The following is a 20673-nucleotide window of genomic DNA, read 5'->3' as shown; positions in this document are numbered from 1 at the left end:
CTAACAAGCTGCCATTGGGGATCATCACAGGCTACTTGAACCCTAGAAGGGCAGGAGTGCCTTAGTGTGGCCACATGCTTCCAGCATCACTTGGCTGGGCTCGCGTCACGGATCAGCCCCTCACATTCAACAGCTCACCACCCCCATCACCCCTATGTAAGCAAACACTGCAGTTGTTTCTGAGGGGTCTGGGGGATCTCACAAGTTCTCAAGGGCAGTTCCATACATTACTCTGCCCTAGCTGTGGTCTCAGCCCATTGGTTTCCATCACCAGAGCCTGCTATGAAAATACGATGCCAATGCTCCTGCTGTGGGCAGGATGTTCTGTTGTCTTCCGGATGCCAAAATGGCATCACCCCTCTTCCAGAACCACAGTGTGCCTGGGCGGGAATTCTGGGTGGGCTGGCTCTTTCATGCATCCATAGTCAGCTGGAGGGATGGCAGCTGGGGCTAATGACATGGGACTGCTTTACATGTGTCATCTCTAATTCTCACAATTCACAACAGCCCTGCAAGGTGGATGTTTTTATTATTCCTCTTTTACTTATAGGAAAACAAAGACTCAGAGAGGTTCAGCAACTTGCCAACATGCCTCAGTAGTCAAGCTGGGATTCCAGCCCGGCTGTCTCCAACTCCTAGTCTTCTGGGTTTAACTTCTATTACACCTACCAGTTTAGCCAAATAAATTCAGCCTTTTCCAAGTTGTTTTTCATAGTTGTCTCCATGCAAAGTGCTCATGTTTGCATGAAACATTCTAGAGTGACTGCCTGGCCCTAAAGGGTGGGCTTCTCACAGCAGTCCTGGGAATCAGGTCTCTGTTATTTCCCCATGTCGCAGATGCACCTTCAGGCTGCGGACGGATGGCTGGCTTTGTTAGCTCACCCTCAGTTGTAAGGCAGTGAGAGGCTCTTCTGTGTCGAGGATGTGATACTGCCTGATGCCACTTTATTAAAGCCAGGACTGGTTCCCAACAGTCAGACCCCGTGATCTGAGGCTAGGGCAGCAAAAGCCTCAGCTGGTTCTGAGTTTGCAATGAAGGCGTCAAAGCAGAATCTGGGTTCTTTCTGTCAATAGTGCCTTTTGGCTTCTCCCCATTTCTGCTTCTCTGGGGAAAGATTCAATTGATTCAGTCTCTGAGTTTTTCGGCACTTGTCTTTCTCAATACAACCAAGGGAACGTTTAAATCTGGCCTTTGAAAGTTTACCTCCAGGCTTGGAGGAATCCATTTTCACTTGTCTATTAATTAATTTATTCATTAAATCATTCAAAACTAGAGCAACTGGGTACCTGCACATGTTGTGATAAGGGAGACAAAGATAAACGAAGTATTGCAATTGTCCTTTCCCTGGATGTCTTTCTGGATCATTTTATTTTAAAAATTATCTGTGAGGGGCCTCAGTCCAGCTCTGTCTGCCTCTAAGAGTCTGAGTAATGGGACCATGGTCACACAGAGAGCAAGCAACACAACTAGGACTGGAATCCAGTTGTTCTCTATCACAATTCCAAGATCCCCCTGCCTCAAGTTTGAGTGTGTCTTCTTACTATGTCAGACAGTTTCTTGTTTTTAGATTAAAACAACAGAACTGGTGACCCTTCAGTTTGGAGAAAGGCAATAAGTATTATCTGTAATTCATCTCCATCATTGTCCATGCGGCATTTGCTGATTGAGCACTCATGAGGGCCAGGCAAATGCCTGAACCAGAGAAGGCTGTGCCCTTGAGGAGCCCACACCATCCTGTGGACAGAGGTGGGACAGAGCACAGTTATAGGAGCTCAGCAGGAGGCATGCATGGCATCATAAAAGCTTAGAGGAGGGGGACCTACCCCAGCTGGGGCAACCCTGGGCAGGCTGAATGGAGGGCAGACCATGCCAGCTGAGCTCTCAAGAGAGAGAAGGCAGGTCAGGCTGATTGGGAGGAGTTGAGGGGAGAGACCAACATATGCAAGGGTATAGAAATGTGCTAGATTCAGAAAGGAAGGATGATGATCTCAATCAGACTCTTGACAAAGCCCTCTTGTTGGAAAATGGTGAGAAAGGCTGGAATTGTGAATGGCCTTATATGTGATGGCAGAGAATTTAAGCTTGAATCTGCAGGAAAAGAAATTTTAAAGAACTGTAATCAGGATCAGGTATATGTTTTAGAAAAGCTGCACTGGGTGACAGTAAGGATAATGAATTGGAGGTGAATGGAGGAGGGCAAGAGTGGGGGAAGTGAGTTAATTGACTCCCAGATATATGTAGCAGCTTTTGTGTGGCAGGACTCTGAATTCCTTACTCTCGTCCTATTATCCTCTAACAAATTGGACTTGGAGAGCGTCACCTTAAGACCCTAGAGGCACCCCTTACCTCAAACTTTCCTACAGGAACCCCCTCTCTCTAGTGAGAAATAGAGTCTCATTATTTCGGTACCAGATGCAGAATGTCTCTTGGAGGCTTATAATGCATGAGGGAGGCAGGCAGCAGGTATGGAACTACTTGAGATCAGCATGCTCTCACAGGATGTTTGGGGTGAGCTTTAAAGAATGAGGAGGGTGTGGAATGATGAATCATGGACTGGGAATGGGATTGTGGAGAAAACTTTGTAGGCAGGGAGATGACCACATGCACATCATAAGGGTCATAAATAAGCTGGTGGTATAACTCATGTTAAATTTATAGACTTTTTCTTTCAGTTGGATCCACATAAATTAATTCATTGTTGATTAATTGAATTCATTAGTGATTGATATAAGTTCATGTTTATTAAGTGCTACATTTTGTAGAAACGCCAAAAAGCCATGTTCCTCAAGGCTCTTTGTTGGTGCATTAGTTCTACAGGATGTTAATGAGTGTCATATATTAAAGGATTCCTAGTTAAATATATTTGGAGGAATGTTGGTATTCCTGACATTGCCAACAGGATTATCTGACAGTGAAACTCATGTTCTGAATCACTGGGATCCAGTAGGTTTGAACTGAGGTAAGAGGGAGCCTTTGCCAGATAGAAGGGTCATATTCCCAAAACCATATTCCCTCACCCCAATCCCCTGCATAGGTCACTATGCTCTGTGTCCCAGCTAGGCCTGTGAAGATTGACATAATGGCACCAGCATATTGCAGAGCATGCATTTGCTCTCTCCACTTCCATATTGGCAACTACTTGAGGACAGAAACAGGCCCCTCTTCATCTCTGATTCTCCAGTGCATAACTGGTTGCCTGGTGCTGCCACTTTGCTCCTCTCTGACTATTTCCAAGGTCTGGAGTGTCCCTGATCATAGCATGGCCCTAGGCCATATTAATTTTTCATTCACTGGTATCCCTTCAACACTCTATATGGCCCTTGCTAATGACCATTTCCCTCTGTGTCCATCCCCACCTCTGGCACAATATCTCCTGATCTGTTCCTGCCAACTACCTGTTCTCTCCTAACTCTGTGGACATAGGATCCAAGGGGCTAGCCTGCCTCAGGATCCATCCCACTTTGGTTATGAAATTTGTGACAGAAACTAAGGTCAGAGGAAGGTCTTTGGGATACAGAGGGAAAGAGAACCCAATCCTTTGAGGGCTTCCCAGAGCCCTTTGTGGAAAGTACAAAAGAAAGGGCATGTGAACAACATTCTGGGTTGAATGTTGTATCCCTAAAATAGCTGCTATAATAACACTGTGCTGTGATTATTGAAAGCTTGAGTTAGCAATTGATTTCAGACTGAGAGATCAATGTGAAAAGAGATTGCAATGCAGGATTATGAAGAAGCCATCCATGACCACCACGCTCATGAAGCAGCCACATCTACCTCTTCTACAGCCCTTGTCACCTTATCATAATTGTGTGTCTATGGTCTATTGTGCCACTGTGAACTCCCAGAAGATGGGGCCATCCCTGGATTATCTTCAACCGTGACTGGCTTATGGTAGGTGCTTGATTTATAATGCTCGTAGCATGTCTTAGTTAAAGAAGCAAAGCAGTTAAATTACTTGGCTACAAAATTAATAAGGTAGCAGAATAGGGCTCTGAACCTGTCAATCTCATTGCAACGCCCACATCTAGAACAGTTAAAGAGAGTTTGTCTGCGCATGTGAGTGCTAGCTGTATCAATATATTATCAACCAACTCCATAGATCAGTTTTGCCCCAGGGTCTGGGTAGCTCTGGTGCCCTCTGGTCCTGGGGGCATTCTTTGTGATGACATAAATCCTACCAGATATCAATGTCCCAGCGTAAGATTCTCATAAGATCTTATCCAAATCCTTATATATCTCCATTCCATTGGCTACTGACTTCTTTTGCAGAGTCCTTTCTACAACAAAGCTGTTAGTGTTTTCTGAGCATTACCAGGTCTAGGGGAACATGAAAAGGCAACAGGAAGGCATGGATGGGGGGCAGTTGGCCTGCTTCATTTGCACACACAGTGACTTGCTTCCATGTGCAAGGTACTGTAATTCAAATTTAAGTTTTGGGAAGGTAAATATTGTCTGAGGATTATGACAGTGAGATTTTTCTTAAATAATTGACACAGACTACCCATGTTGCCTCTGCTGCTCATGAGCTTTTAGACACCCTGACTCTATTAACTACCATATAAATGATACAGGAAGAAAGAGAGTAAATCTGAGTGGATACTTGGTATTAGAGCGAGGATCCTGGACCTGAATTCCAGCTACATTCTTTACACGCCATGCTGCTAAATCTCTTGGCATCTCAGTTTCTTCATGTATAAATTGGGCTTCATGGATACTTCCTTTTTCACAATTTCCCTTAAAAATGCTCTCGCTCATTTGATAGAAATAGTTTTCTCACTTGGTTGACAATATAGCTACTGGTAGATGAGCCATGCTTGTCTAATTTAACTCACAGTTATTAGTGTGTTACATACGTAAACTGATTTAATCTCCACAACCCTATGAAACAGGTACTATTACTGTCTCTATTTTATTTATGAGTAAAAGAGACATAGAGGTTAAGTAACTTGCTTGAGGTAATAAAGTAAGAGAAGTGGAGCCAGGATTTGAACCTGAACCAAACATGAACCATATTTCAGCACATGGTGACATTCTCTGCTTACTCTTTCTTCATTGTTGATTTTCTAGGGCAGCCATCAAACCCAAGCTGACTATTCAGAGTTTTTTCCTCAGGTTTGGAATTGGATTTAAGAAATTATTTGTTTTCCCTGACTTCCACCTCATATCATTTTACTTTAACATTTTTATGGCAACTGCAACAATTCCTCAACTACGTTAGGACTTTTAATCTATTGATCATATCAGTCTCACCAAGCTTCCCATGTGAAAGTTAATTGCAAAAAGAATGGGATCCTGAAATTTGGAATGGGGACATCTGGTTGAATCCACATGAAACTGACCATATTGAAATCCAAGTCAACTTGATCTTCTCTTGCCAGTAGAAGTAGCTTGCCCTCCGTCAGCTGAGAAGATTAGTTTTTTGTTGCTTGAAAATCAGCGATAACCTCAACTAGGACAGATGCTAATTCACCTCAAAACCCACAACAGCAATTCCTTATTTCCAGTAGACCAAAAATAATATTAAGTTATGCTTTGGAGGGCAGATGCACTCTATGACTCAGGACGAAATCGCTTATGTATAAAATGAATTAGAAAACATTGCTGGCCAGGCGCGGTGGCTCAAGCCTGTAATCCCAGCACTTTGGGAGGCCGAGATGGGCGGATCACGAGGTCAGGAGATCTAGACCATCCTGGCTAACACAGTGAAACCCCGTCTCTACTAAAAAATACAAAAAACTAGCCAGGCGAGGTGGCAGGCACCTGTAGTCCCAGCTACTTGGGAGGCTGAGGCAGGAGAATGGCATAAACCTGGGAGGCGGAGCTTGCAGTGAGCCGAGATCACGCCACCGTACTCCAGCCTGGGCGACAGAGCAAGACTCCGCCTCAAAAAAAAAAAAAAAAAATTGCAATATATATTGGAAATATGAGGAAGAAGTGAGAGTGAATTCTAAGGATATTGAGGAAAACAGAATATAACACTATATTAGACTGAACTCTAATAGATATGGGTATGCTTTCTAAAGATTCTGAATTTAAAATAGTATTCATGAAGTGGGAAATGGCTGTGACAGCTTACTGATTGGTTGACTGGAACTTAGACTTCATGGTGGGATATGTTTAATGACATTGAGATGCCAGAGTTTCCCTGACATGATATGGAAGAGAAAACAAAGGATTAGGAAAAAATAAATACTGCAGTAGAAGTATCATGTGTGGCCTGCATACTCACCTCCAACTATGTGGCACAGTTGTGGTATGAAGGCATTCCCTTAACTAAGGTGTTGAGGGGAGGACCTATCTCCTTAAAATCTCTGATTTTTCTTCTTAGTAGGCCAAGTGTGATAATAGGGGAATCCTATTGAGATGGACTCTGATTTCATTTCAGGTTGTAAGAATCTGGAGTAGTAGAAGTCAAGAGCACTTCCTGGAAAAAAATAAGATGGATACATTTACTGTAAAGGCAACATTGATATTCACAAAGTCTTGGCCTGTAGGTACCATTGGACATTGTTAATTGATCATCGTGTTCCTAAAAATCTAGGAATGAAATAAATGCCCAGGATACTAGAGTACTGTAGGATCTATATAAAAGAAACACACACACCCTGAAACTCAAAATTCTAGGTCTGGTAGCCAATAACCTAATTTTGGGTTGTCATGGTAGAGAGTTATGGCTTTTTACCCAGGTTCCAGATTAAGATAGTTCACAAATCTAAAGCACCTTGAATAAAGGGGACACCAGATCATTTTGAGGAAGGATCCTGCAACATTGCCACAAGTACATAATGTGAATCTTCCTCCAACCCTCCTTCAAAGGAATGTATGACTCTTTATTTACCAGGGTGACTACACACAGAAAAAAAAGACTGCCCAGATCATTTGAGGATTTGAGGCTTTAGCTCTGAATTTACAGTAACTTCTGAAAACCCCAAATGTTACTGTGGCCCGCTAGTCAAAGTGGGGATTTATAGCAGTCAGGTGATGAAGTAGTAACTCACATCCAGTTCACAGTGTGTCCAGCTGTTTCATGGATCTACCCTGTGGTCATGTCCCTAATTCTTCAGGTAATTGGAGTAAACATTTGTAGCAATTGGAAGAATCCCTGTATTGGACCTCTGACCTAAGGTGTGAGGGGTTTTCCGGTAGGAAGAGTTAAGTAAAGATGCTAGAAACTTCCAAGCTTCATTCTACCAAGATTGTAAACCAGAGCAATACTTTATTCATGGGGAAAATTTTAGAGTTTAATGTCACCATTAAAGTCTTGAAAGGCACAGAAGTGCTGATAGCTATTGCTGTTCCACATAACTGACCAGTTTAGTCTATCCAAAAGTCAGACAAATATTAGAGAATGCCTGTAGACTATCATAAAGTTAATTAGATTGGACTCTAGTTGCAGTTGCTGTTCCAGATGTAGTATCTTCACTGGAGCAAATTAACATGACCCCTTAGGCTCATTTCAGTGTAGCTATTGACCTAGCTTGTTTCTTTCCATACCAATTGTCAACACCACCAGAAGCAGCCTGCTTATACTTGGCAGGACCAATAGTACTCTGTTACAGGTTTGCCCTCCTCCCACTGTCCACCCTCCAAAAGGCCCCAGTGTGTGTTGCTCCCCTCTATAAATCCACGTGTTTTCATCATTTAGCTCTCATGAGTGAGTGAGAACATGCAGTGTTTGGTTTTCTGTTCCTGCATTAGTTTGCTAAGGATAATGGCTTCCAGCTCCATCCATGTCCCTGCAAAGGACATGATCTTACTCTTTTTCATGGCTGCATAGTATTCCATGGTGTGTATGTACCATCTTTTCTTTATCCAACCTCACTGATAGGCATTTAGGTTGATTTCATGTCTTGTTATTGTGAGTAATGCTGCAATAAACCTATACATGCATCTTTATAATAGAATGATTTATATTCCTTTGGTATATACCCAAATGGGATTGCTGGGTTGAATGGTAGTTCTGTCTTTATGTCTTTGAGGAATCACCACACTGTCTTCTACAATAGCTGAACTAATTTACACTCCCACCAGCAGTGTATAAGCATTCCTTTTTCTCCACAATCTTGCCAGCATCTGTTATTTATTAACTTTTATTTATTTATTTGAGACAGAGTCTCCTGTGTCACCCAGGCTAGAGTGCAGTGGCCTGATCTCAAGCCCACTGCAACCTCAGCCTCCCAGGTTCAAGCGATTCTCCTGCCTGAGCCTCTTGAGTAGCTGGGACTATAAGCACCTGCCACCACATCTGGCTAATTTTTGTATTTTCAGTAGAGATGAGGTTTCACTGTGTTGGCCAGGCTGGTCTCAAACTCCTAACCTCAGGTGATCCGCCTGCCTTGGCCTCCCAAAGTGCTGGGGTTATAGGTATTAGCCACTGCACCTGGCCTATTTCTTTTTTTTAAAATGTTTAACAGTAGGTATTCTGACTGGTGTTAGATGGTATCTCATTGTGGTTTTGATTTAGATTTCTCTAATGATCAGTGATGTTGAGATTTTTCCCATGTTATGTTTGGCCACATGTGTGTCTTCTTTTTAAAAGTGTCTGTTTATGTCCTTTGCCCACTTTTTATGTTTTTTTTAATTGTAAATTCACTTAAGTTCCTCATAGATGCTGGATATTAGATCTTTGCCGGATGCATAGTTTGCAAAATTTTTCCCATTCTTCAGGTCATCTGTTTACCTTCTTGGTCATTTCTTTTCATTGTGCAGAAGTTCTTTAATTAGATCCCAATTGTCAATTTTTGCTTTTATTGCAATTGCTTTTATACTCTTAATCATTAAATATTTGCCCATGCCTATGTCCTGAATGGTATTACCTAGGTTGTCTTCAAGGTTTTTTGTTTGTTAGTTTGTTAGTTAGTTTGTTTGTTTGTTTTTTAATAGTTTTTGGTTTTACATTTAAGTTTTTAATCCATCTTAATTTTTGTATATGATGTAAGGAAGGAGTCCAGTTTCAATCTTCTGCATTTGGCTGGGTAGTTCTCCCAGCACCGTTTATTAAATAGGGAATAATTTCCCCCATTGAGTAGCAAGCATTTTTGATGCCTTAGAGAGATGTGAGTGAATTAGAGGGTAGAGGATAAGCTTTCTACAGAAATTGAAGTCCTTCTACTTCAGATGAGTTTCTTGAGAATGTTCTTCCATGGTCTTGAGAATGCTGAGATATCACTTCCAAGATGAGAGGCATTTTGCTGCACCACACAATACCTACCTTGGAAAAAAAGTTTTTAAAAAGCATGTTAGGTCTTTTTGGATTTTGGAGGCAACATATAATACAGTCGAGTGTGCTAGTTTGACACATTTAGAGTTATTGCAAGGCTTCCACTTTCAACTGGAGACCAGGGCAAGAGAAGGCTCTTGCAGCAAGGTAGGCTACAGTGCAGCTTTCTCTGCCATTGGGGTCTCCTGATCTAGGAGATACAATGATACTTAGAGTGCCAGTGAAAATAAGGAGACTGTATGAAGCCTCAGGACCACAACAACAAAAGAATCGCAGTGCAGACCTCTAGGACTTTGGAGCAAATCCATTCCCTCTTCTTAAAGTAACTATTTTTCTTTTGAGAGATATATTCTGGCTTGCTTCTGGTCCTTGTGATTACCTAACCATGAAACACCCGGAGACCATGTGGGCTGAGCTTCACATCATGTATTGAGTATTTCTGACACACTGTGGGAATACACAGCGGTGATGTATCATCTGGTGGAAATGATACGTATGAGACAGCTTGGCCAGGTTTGAAAGGTACAAATAAGCTGCATGAGCAGATGGCTTTGACTCCTTTTACACTGTTGCACTGCCTCCTTTCCCTCACCCTGTGAGCTCAGCATCATGGACCTGCTATTGCCAAGACTGACCTGGCTAACACTACTGCTAAGTGCCTAATCTTCCAAGTGTGTAGAGCAGCAATAAGCACTAATATTGCACCTTTCCCTGGAGGATCAGCCAGCCACCAGGTAGTTTGTTTATTATGTTGAACCTCTTCCATCGTGAAGAGGATAAAGATCTATCCACACTGAAATAAACATTCTGGGTATAGATTTACCATTCTTGCTGACAGTGTTTGTGCTAACATCACCACCCTCACACTCATAGAATGCCTTGTCCAGCATCATGCCATTCTGCTTAGCATTGTTTCTGACCCAGGAACACATTTCCTAGCCAAACGAGCAACAGTGGGCTCATAACCATGGAATGATCAGGTATTACTACATCACTCAGCCAGAAGTCTCTGATCGAATCAAAATGCTAATGGCTTACTAAAGATGTACTTACAGTGAGGAGACAACACCTTGAAAATTTTGGATTTTGTATTACAGGATGCAATGTATGTGTGGCTGTGTATGTTTTGAATCAGAGACAATTACATATCTTTTCCATAGCCAGAATACATGGTCTAGAAATGAAAGGGGTGATCTTGAGACTGAAACCTCTATGTTAATAATCCACTTGCAGAGATTTTGCTTTCCATCTCAAGAATTTAGGCATCTGATTGTCTAGAAATCATAGTCTCCAAAGAGAAGGATGACATCACTACGGGACACAATGATTGGACACAACAAAGGGTGCTGAGAAACAAAAGTCAGTAATGCAGAACACTCTACAATTGTGTGTGTAGTGTTATCTAATACCCCTAATACGCCTTTACTATGAATGGCATCAATTGATGCCTGATACTCTCCAGGAGAAAATAATGTCACAGAAAAAACTAACCACACACCTGAGGGATACAGTCAGTATAAAAGAAAGACAAGAATATGAGATTCAGCTGTAATAGACAAATAAAAATTGATGGTCTAGATAGGTCATAAATTCCAAAGAAGAATAATAAATTTTCCCACAGAGATAAGAGAGGATGTTGGTAACAGGAAGCAGGAGCAAGGAGTTAATAAAACAGAATTAAATTGAAATGTATGGTGGGAGAAATATGTCAAAATAAAAAACACAATAGATAGGCTACATGGCAGAATGCCTGTAGTCAAAGAACAAATTACCTAGAAAGCCAGTCTGAGGAACTCTCCCAAAGGCATCAAGAAGGAATAATGAGTGGGGAACTGTTCATCATCGTATACTGGAAGTCCTGGAAGGAAAGGCAAAAACAAATGGAAGGGAGAGAGAGTAGTGGAGGAAAAAACAACTTAGAATTTTTCAGAATTAAAGAATGATCACAACTCTTGATTATAGTCATGTGCGATATGGTATGTGCCTGTTGTTCCAGCTACTCAGGAGGCTGAGGCAGGAGGATCAAATGAGCCCAGGAATTCAAGGCCCGCCAGAGCAACATAGTGAAACCCTGTCTCTAAAGAAAAATTTTAAAATTAAAAAAACCAGCTGAGTGCCTATAATCCTAGCACTTTGGGAGGCTGTGGCCCGTGCCTGTAATCCCAGCAGTTTGGGAGACTGAGGCAGGTGGATCACTTGAGATCAGGAGTTTGAGACCAACCTGACCAACATGGTGAAAACCCCGTTTCTACTAAAAATACAAAAATCAGCCAGGCATGGTGGAATGTACCTGTAATCCCAGCTACTCGTGAGGCTGAGGCAGGAGAATCGCTTGAACACGGGAGGCAGAGGTTGCAGTGGGCTGAGATCGCACCATTGCACTCCAGCCTGGGCAACAAGAGCAAAACTTCCATTTAAAAAAAAAAAAAAAACAGAAAACAAAAAACAAACAAAAAAACCCTCTCTTGATTGAAAAGCTGTATTGAGTGCAAGACAGAGTGGACAAAGAAAAACAGACACTTTATACATATTGAGAAAGATTTGCACTTCACATGGATGAACTTATTTAGCCCTTAAAGGAGTCTTAAGATGTGGCCACTCATGTTATCCCCATTTTATACATGAGGACAGTGAAGGACAGGGAGTCTAAATAACTTGCTCTGCATCTTATAACCAGGACATGTGGCAGCTGGGACCTGAAGCCAGCAGTCTCTTGCTCCAGCGCCTGGGATTGTAACCACCAGGGACTCTTGCTTCTTGAAAAGCAAGAGAGAAAGAGAGAGAAAAAAAGAATTACCCCCTAAAGAACAGACATCATCTTGGCATTAGACTTCATAACAGTAACAGTTGAGTCAAGAAGACAGTGAAGAAATAATTTAAAAATGTTAAAAGAGGCCCAGGGTGGTGTCTCATGCCTGTAATGCCAGCATTTTGGGAGGCTGAGGTGGGCAGATCACTTGAGGCCAGGAGTTCGAAACCAGCCTGGCCAACATGGTGAAACCCTGTCTCTACTAAAAATATAAAAATTAGCTGGGTATGTTGGCACATGCCTGTAATCCCAGCTACTTAGGAGGCTGAGGCAAGAGAATCGCTTGAACCTAGGAGGCAGAGGTTGCAGTGAGCTGAGATCATGCCACTGCACCCCAACCTGGGCAACAGAGCAAGACTCTATCTCAAAAAAAAAAAAAAAAAAAAAGATGTGTAATATTGAATTAGCTAAACTAGATTTAAAGAAGTTAAGTAAATTGAAGAAATACATATGATAAGAGACAAGGCATTCTTGGCTGTGGTCCATTAATCTCTTTTCATACTGTTGCTGTTAAATGCTGGGGAGAATTGTGACTTTGACAGTAATTTTCTCTGAAAGTCCAGTTGACTGCTTGGGAAATAGGGTGGAGGATAAATGATGGTCTAGTTCTAGTCAGGCTCAAACTTTTATCCTTTCTGCTTATGAAAGCTGCTGAGCTGGGGCCATGGGACCAACAGCTGATGCCATCACTAATGTTAGATAAACTTAGATGCCTCCTCTCCACATAGGCTGGCAGGCAGAGATTAATGCAAGAGGAGATCATACGTGTTTGTGAATTTTATGATGCAGTTTGTAGGCTATAAAATGGACATGATGAATATTCTAGAAATCCTGAGATGATTATTAAGTGAATGATTAGGTTTCATTTTTACTCCAGCTAAATGTACTCAGCTGGGCTTATGCCGATCAGCCTTGACATCAGATATGTACAACTTTAGTGTTTGCTTAAGGGTATGTCATTTAAAAAGTTATTCAAGGGCAAGTTCCCTTTGTTCTAATATCCACTAATGGCTCACTGTCATGGAACCATGCCACTCTGAAGATAAGTAAGGTTTTTTATTAGTGTTCTTAATTTTTTTTATAATAAATGAGGAAACAAAAACTCAGAGGAAACGTGATTTTTCCAAAGGTCATCCAAATAATAAAAGAAAGCCAACACTTGAACTCATATCCAGTGATTCCACTTACATTTGTCTATTGAGAACCTACAATATTTGTCAGAAACTATTCTAAGTACTGGGATAGAGCAATGAACAAGATAGTCATGGTTTCTGCCATCAAAAAGTTGACATTCTAGAAAAGAGTAAGTACAGGTGCAAGCCAACAAATATAATGATAAAGATGTGATAGGTGTGGAAATAATAGAGTGGTGATGTAGGAAGTGGTGGGGAGGGAGGAAGCTACTTTAGTCTGAGGAAGAAGGAAGACTCTAAGAGAGGTATTATTTGAATTAAAATTTAGCCATCTGAAAATGTAGAAGCTGATTGTTCCAGTTGAGAGAAGAAAACAATGCAATGTCCCTAAAGCAGAAGCAAGCTTGGCAAGTTGGAATGAAAGATTAGTAGTAGTTCTAGAAATAAACTGAGGGAGAAGAAATGGTACAAGATTAGGTGGGAGGGGTACACTTGGGCTAGATTGTGTAGGGTCTTATAGACTATGGCAGAATGTTTGCACTTGATTCTGGAGTCAACAGAAAGTTACTGAAGGGTTTTAAACTAGGTAGGGTTACAGTCTCATTTGCATTTCCCAGCAAGATCACTCTGGCTGCTGTGTGGAGAGTGAATGGTGACGGGACAAAAGAAGATTCAGGCAGACCAGTTAGGGGGTAATTTACTCAGCAATAAAAACCATGCAGCTAGCCTCTGTAGTTCTGCATCCTATTATCCCATGATGGCATGAGATTTATCTAAAGAAGCTCAGTATTTTTTTCTTACCTGAACCAAGTGTCAACCATCTTTCAGGGTACTGGAAGTAGTGTGTAAAACAAAAAATGTTAATTTTAATTGTTCATCCACACAACGAGTATTGCTTGTGTTTCTACATGCTTGTGTATCTGTGCTATGCCAGATAGTCTTGGCAAAGAGAGAAAAGTCATGGTCCTTGCTGCTGAGTGTGTTGGGGAAGACAGACCGGTTAATGCTGTGTGCAGAGAAGACACTGAACCTGGCAGAAGCCTGGAATACTGTTAAAGCCAGGAGTACTGGCATGGGGATGTGACTTGGAGACAAACGATCATATTTGAGCCTTAGAAATGCTTTTGACTGAGTCCTGCATGTTAAATATGAGTGCACCAGTGCAAGAAAGGAAGGAAACTTTATGTAGGCAGAGAGAGCAGCATTTGCAATGGAAGGTAGATAATAGACTGTAGGGAAGGTTTACATAACTGCCAGTTGTTCGGTATGGCTGGAGCATAGAATAAGGGTGTACAGGGAAATTATCAGAAGAGGAAGTGGAAGAAGTTAAAATGTGTATGGTAGTCACTGTGCTTTGAATCCTGGATTATGGTCTAGGTGTCCTTGGGTGATGCAGGGTCACGACTCTTCATTGCAGGAGAAGAGACTTACTTAAGCAACTTAACCACATAGGGACATTCGTCGTCAAGTTTCATGGCCATGTCACGAGTTCCAAAGGAGAAACATAGCTGGACCTCTGGTATGAGCCCAGATTAGTGTTTGTAGAACAGTAAGAAATCGGAAAGGTTTTCCATTTTCTATCTCTTGTTTCTTTCTGTGTATCTGTTGAATAATTCTCACTGGAGGCTGATTTACCTGCTTCTCAGTCCTCAAGACTACAAATGACTCCCTAGCTTACATTGTCTCTCTTTAAGAGACAGGATGAGGCAAGAATAATGGATACCAATCCAATTTCTGGAAAAAAGCACTATTATTAGATCAATTTGAGTAAGCACTCATTCCAATAATCTTTTTCCAGGAGGGTTGAGCAAGCTTTAAAACAAGTTCTGGGACCCACCCTTGCGCTCATATGGTTCCTGAGCTAGATTTTATAATATTCTCAGGAGTGTGCCTGAGAAAGTGGGACTGTTTCATAAATGTTACTTAAAAGAGGTTAGAGATGTTGGCAGGGCCAGTATGTGAAGGATTGTGTAAAGGTCTATTTATGTTTGAAACAATGCCTAGCACACTGTCTGGCACAGCATAAAGAATGAATAAATGGTATCTGTTGTTATTATTGTGTCAAAATGCCCTGCTTATGTTTGTCTTCCCCACTATCCTGTTAGTTTCTTGGGTACTGAGTTTGATACATGTTTGTATTCTCAGAACCTTGGACAGCTCTTGACCAAGCTCCTGTACTGACACCAATGCTACTAACCACTGGCTAGGGCCCTCTTTTCAAATAAACTCCCCATTGGCTCTTATATCCTCCACAAGCTTGGAGTTTGTGGAGCACTACAGCCAGGCCCAACTAAGACTTAGTACACTATTCCCCTGAACAGTTTATTTTGGGCCACTGGAACCCACTTCCCTTAGAATCTCAAGCCCTTCATCCCCCATCCTTCATCCTTCATTTTTAGCTTTATTCTTCTTCCCACCAACCCAAGTCAGCAAGACTCCAGCATGCTTTGCAGCTGACAGTGCCTGAGTCGTCTCACTGCAGAGGCGCATTTGCTAGTTAGCACATTTTCTGCTTTAATTAGACTAGTTTTGACAAGCTCTGAAACTTTGTTTTTGGTTTTGATCTTTGGGATGATTTAAAGTACCATAAAGCTGTGTAATTGTTGTGGGCAGGTCACATATCCACCAACATCCATCTGCTTCCTCAGAAAACTGACTATCCCAAGCTTGGAATAGAGCATGGAAAGCACACAATAAAATGAGATTGCCATAGGTTAATGCTATTTCTCATAAAAAGCAGTTTTCCTTTTCTATCTCTTGTGTTCTTGGCACTCTTATTAAGTCACCATTTTGACCTTCCTCTTATTTTCAACCAATGCAAAATAATTAACATCCTAATATTGCTGGGTTGTTGCTTTTAGAGAAGGTGAATATCTTTGCATGGTGCCTAAGAGTTTACAAAGAAAACTCTGGTGAATTATCTCACTTAACACAATCCTGTGAAGCAAGGCATGGTGGCAGTTGTAGGTACTATTTTGCAGATAAGAGACCTAGAGCCTAACAAGGTCAAATGCTTACAGCAAGATAAATTTAGCTTAATAAAATAAGTATTTATTACAATCCACTTTTTTGCAGTGTGCAGTGAGAATATGCCATACAATAAAATATCACTTTGAAATTCTCGATTGTCTAGCTTCTTGCAACCAGGTGTTTCCCTCTCTTCACTAATGTTAGTTTTAATTTTTATTTTGAAATAGAGTCTCACTCTGTTGGCCACGCTGGAGTACAGTGGAATGATTATGGCTCGTGGCTCACTGCAGCCTCTGTCTCCTGGGTTCAAGTGATCCTCCCATCCCAGACTCCCATGTAGCTGGGACTAGGCTCACACCACCAGGCCTGGCTAATTTTTTATTTTTTGTAGAGATGGGGATCTCACCAAGTTGCTCAGGCTGACCTCAGACTCCTGGGCTCAAGTGATCCCCCTGCCTTGGCTTCCCAAAGTGCTGGGATTACAGGCATGAGCCACTGTGCCCAACCCGTGTTTATTATCACTGGAATTTTGCCTCATTAGAGCATTGCATTACACATATGCAGGCCAAATGGAGGTTTCACCTCTCAAGAAGAGAAGTTTGCAGTCTGTGAAGTTGGTTCTTTTCTTAGTCACTTGGCTGTTAAACTCTGTTTCCACTGCAGACACTGAAGAGACCAGCCCTATTCTCTATACAGTTCCGCTTTTCCAACACTTATTTAACCTAAACAGTTCCTAGGATCTACCCTTCCTTTCTCACATGATGAAGAAAAGTACCTGCTCAGGAATGTTAATTTTGAACTATTTGACAAAGAAGAAGCAAGCTTTGGGAGTTGATTAGTAAAGCCTTTGCCCACCCTGATAATGCACTGGCTACAGGCTTGCTGCTTATCTCTCATCCTCAGCTTCTAGATAACATTCTCCTAAGATCGTAATGAGTGATAAATATGATTTCTCATAGACAGGATCCCAAACATGTCCAGGTCCCTTCCCTGTTAGTTGATCTGATGTTTACTGCATCTCCAACTTCTCTCTTCCCATTACAAAGCCTTTACTCTTCAGTTCTCCTTTTTGGAATTAGCCACTGAAATTCTTTCTCCCTAGGAGTATTCCAGTGAATATAAACACATTGGGAGGATTATTTCCCTTTCCCTATTGAGTGTAAAGCTTTGGCATCCCTCCTCAGCACATAACGTTCAGTCTGGCACTGATTCACATGTTCCTCCAGCTGGCTCTTCTGGGTTCTGGACACTAACAAACAGCAAGGATGAAAATCGTGACTCTGCTGAGCTTTCAATGTATGACCAGCCACGACACTATGGAGGGGCACTTATGGAAGGTAAAAACAGGAAATGAAAAATGTCCCCTTGGCTTCTCATCCTTTCATGTCCACTTAGTGTTCCTGCTACACTGATCTGCCTCTGGGCCTTTCCTCAACCAGTTCCTTTTGCAATGTCTCACCTTCTCCTCACCTCCACCTGTGAAATCCTATTCATGCTTCAAACATCTACATCAAATGACCACTCTCTCGTGAAGTGTGATGTGATCTCTCCTTGTTCTGTGCAACCACAACATTAACAAGTATTGCTTCATTAGTGTCTCATCCAGGTGCCCCAGAAGCTGAAGCTGAGAAGTTCTCACACAGGTGATTTATTAAGGGACCGCTCAAAAGAAACCTAGGAGGGAGGAAGGGAAGCATGATGAGTCGAGAAAAGAAGGTAGGACAGAAAGCGAGGCCTCTTGGGAAGTCGGCCTTGGGCAGATCCCACTGGAGGCTCAGGAGTGTGAGTTGCACACAGCAGTTGTCTTACCCAAAGAAAAAGTTACCATATAACCCAGCAATCTCTCTTCTAGATATATATGCTCAAAGGAAATGAAATCATTATCTCATAAAGATATCTGCACTTTCATGTGCCCACGTTCATTGCAGCATTAGTCACAATAACCAAGAAATGGATAAAGAAGCTGTGAATAGGCTGGGTGCAGTGGCTCATGCCTGTAATCTGTAATCCCAACACCTTGGCAGGCTGAAGAGGGTGGATCATTTGAGGTCAGGAGTTTCAGACCGGCCTGGCCAGCATAGTGAAACCCCATCTCTGTTAATAAGAAAAACACACAAAAATTAGCCAGGTATGGTGGTGCACGCATGTAATCCCAGCTACTCGGGAGGCTGAGGCAGGATAATTACTTGAATCCGGGAGGCGGAGGTTGCACTGAGTCAAGACTGAACCACTGCGCTCCAGCCTGGGCGACAGAGGGAGACTCCATCTCAACAACAACAACAACAAAAACAAAAATAACCCCTGTGAATATATATATTTATTTATATATAATATTCAGTTTTTAAAAAGGTGGTGATCCTACCGTTTGCCACATAGATGGACCTGGAGGAGGACACTTTGCTAGGTGAAATAAGCCAGACACAGAAAGAAAAATATTGCATGATCTCACTTATATGTGGAATATATATATATATATATATATATGAAAGATCAAAGATACAAAGATAGGGAGTAGAATGGTGATGACCAGGGTCAGGGTGAGAAGGAGAACATGGGGAGATATTTTTCAAAGTATATACAATGGCAGACATGTAGGATGAACAAATCTAAAGGCCTGATGTACAACAGGAGCACTGTGGGTAATAATAGTGTCGTGTAGTCAGGATTCTTGCTAAGTGAGTAGATTATAGCTGCTCTTGCCACAGGGAAAAGAAAATGGGTAACTAGGTGAGATTATGGCTATGTTAATTTGTCTCACTATAGTAACCATTTTATTATATATATGTATCTCAATATCAAGTTGTATGCCTTAAATATACACAATAAGATTTATTTTTTTAAAAGGTAACTGCCAATCATCCATTGCCTATGAGATATTCTATGCTGTGGCAGAAAGTATACCCTCCAGGCATTTCCAGGGGAATTGCTCTGATGGGTAAGCCAAAGGTGCAGCCTGAGCCACTAGCCGCAACACCAATAGCTGGATAAGGGGCCTTTGAGCGGGAACAAACACCATCTGCTAAAAATACTCAATTAGTTAGTTATTACATGTTTCAAGCATCTGATAGACCTCTGTTACATCCCAGGCACTTTCTGGGCAATTTGAAATCAAAGATGGATGAGTTGTGTCTGGGTAAAAATTTCTTGAAGGTGAACTTTCAAGCACAGGATTAGTGAGACAGGATCCCAGGACCTGCAATTGGAGTCCGGGTGTTTATAAGAGCAAGGCTGAATTTCAGTTATTGAAACAGGTCCAGGCTGGGATCAGCAATATGCAAAGTGAAGTTATTAGAGATTTGGAATTCTCATTCCCTGATTCCCCTGTGAGCCTGGGGAAGAGCAGTCTCGTTCCTGGGCTACATCAAGGATGAGCCTGAAGATTTGAGTCAATGTGGGGAGGTGCTGGTTGAGGGACAAAGAACCCAGCACTAACATTAAGTAGGAGGCTGATCAAACCAGGTTGACAAAAAAGGGGGTAGTTTACTGGCTGATGGAAAAGAACTGGGATTAGAGCTAACTTCAGTTAGGGCAGAACCAGAAAATTATGGATCTGTCCTCAGTCCCTCTTGCTCCATCTCTCAGCTGTGCCTCCCTCTGTGCTGTCTTTATTCTTAAGCAGCTCCTTTTATTTGAATATTTGAATATTTCTAAATATTCCATTATGTTTCATAGCATCCTACAGACCATCCTGGGAGTATTTGCGTGTCCTACTTTCATCCGTTTAGTGATCTACAGGCGAAAGAGAGCCTCTTTCTCAGTAGTTCCACCAAGTATCAGGATTCACGTCACTGGGTGGATTGGAGTCCTGTGATCAAACCAAAGCAATTCCTGTTGCTGGCAGGTGGAATTTTCAGATTGGATGGGCTAGGCTACATGCCCACTGGGGACCCCCAAGTGAAGCACAGTTGCTGACAGGGCAGAATGAAGGAAACCCTCTTTCTCCAGGAGAGATATACAAGGAAGGCAAAACCATCAAACGTGTTCTACCGCAGCTCTCCACAATTAGGTTTTCACATTGCTGGCCTGGAGCCTTATTGAGCTTACACATGGCAAACTGCAGGGCCATGAGGTCATTGCCATCGGCAAGCTCAGGACACAACTGATTTGACAAGTCATATTTAATACTGGGCTTGTAAAGAAGTTTCTCATTTTCATCTGACAGTTTTTATGATGGAAGTCAAGCTCACTAGCTTATAATTGACAGGATTTTTATGCATTTTGGAGAAGTTACAGCATCCTGTGTCCTACAGTTTGCAGTCTATACAGGCGTTTCTGTTAACCTTGCAAAGCTTGAGAACTTGGCTTTGATGTTTTGTCACCGATCTTGTCAATTTCTAGACAGGTGACTTCACCCCAATCTCTTTGGGTTGTTTCTCTCCTTAAATTTAAGAGTTATTTCCTTGGACAAGGCCAGTGCCAGAGGTTTGAATATTGTTGTTTGTTGACTTGTGTAACTTCTTGGAAAATGATTTTCTTGCTGTGATGTGAAATTGACTTTTCATCTTTGGTGACAAAACACTCCCGTTCACATTTCCTGTGT

The sequence above is a fragment of the Trachypithecus francoisi genome, unplaced genomic scaffold, assembly GCF_009764315.1.
Source record: "Trachypithecus francoisi isolate TF-2019V2 unplaced genomic scaffold, Tfra_2.0 Lachesis_group7, whole genome shotgun sequence".
Lineage (NCBI taxonomy): Eukaryota > Metazoa > Chordata > Mammalia > Primates > Cercopithecidae > Trachypithecus > Trachypithecus francoisi.
Note: the sequence above shows the minus strand (reverse complement) of the source record.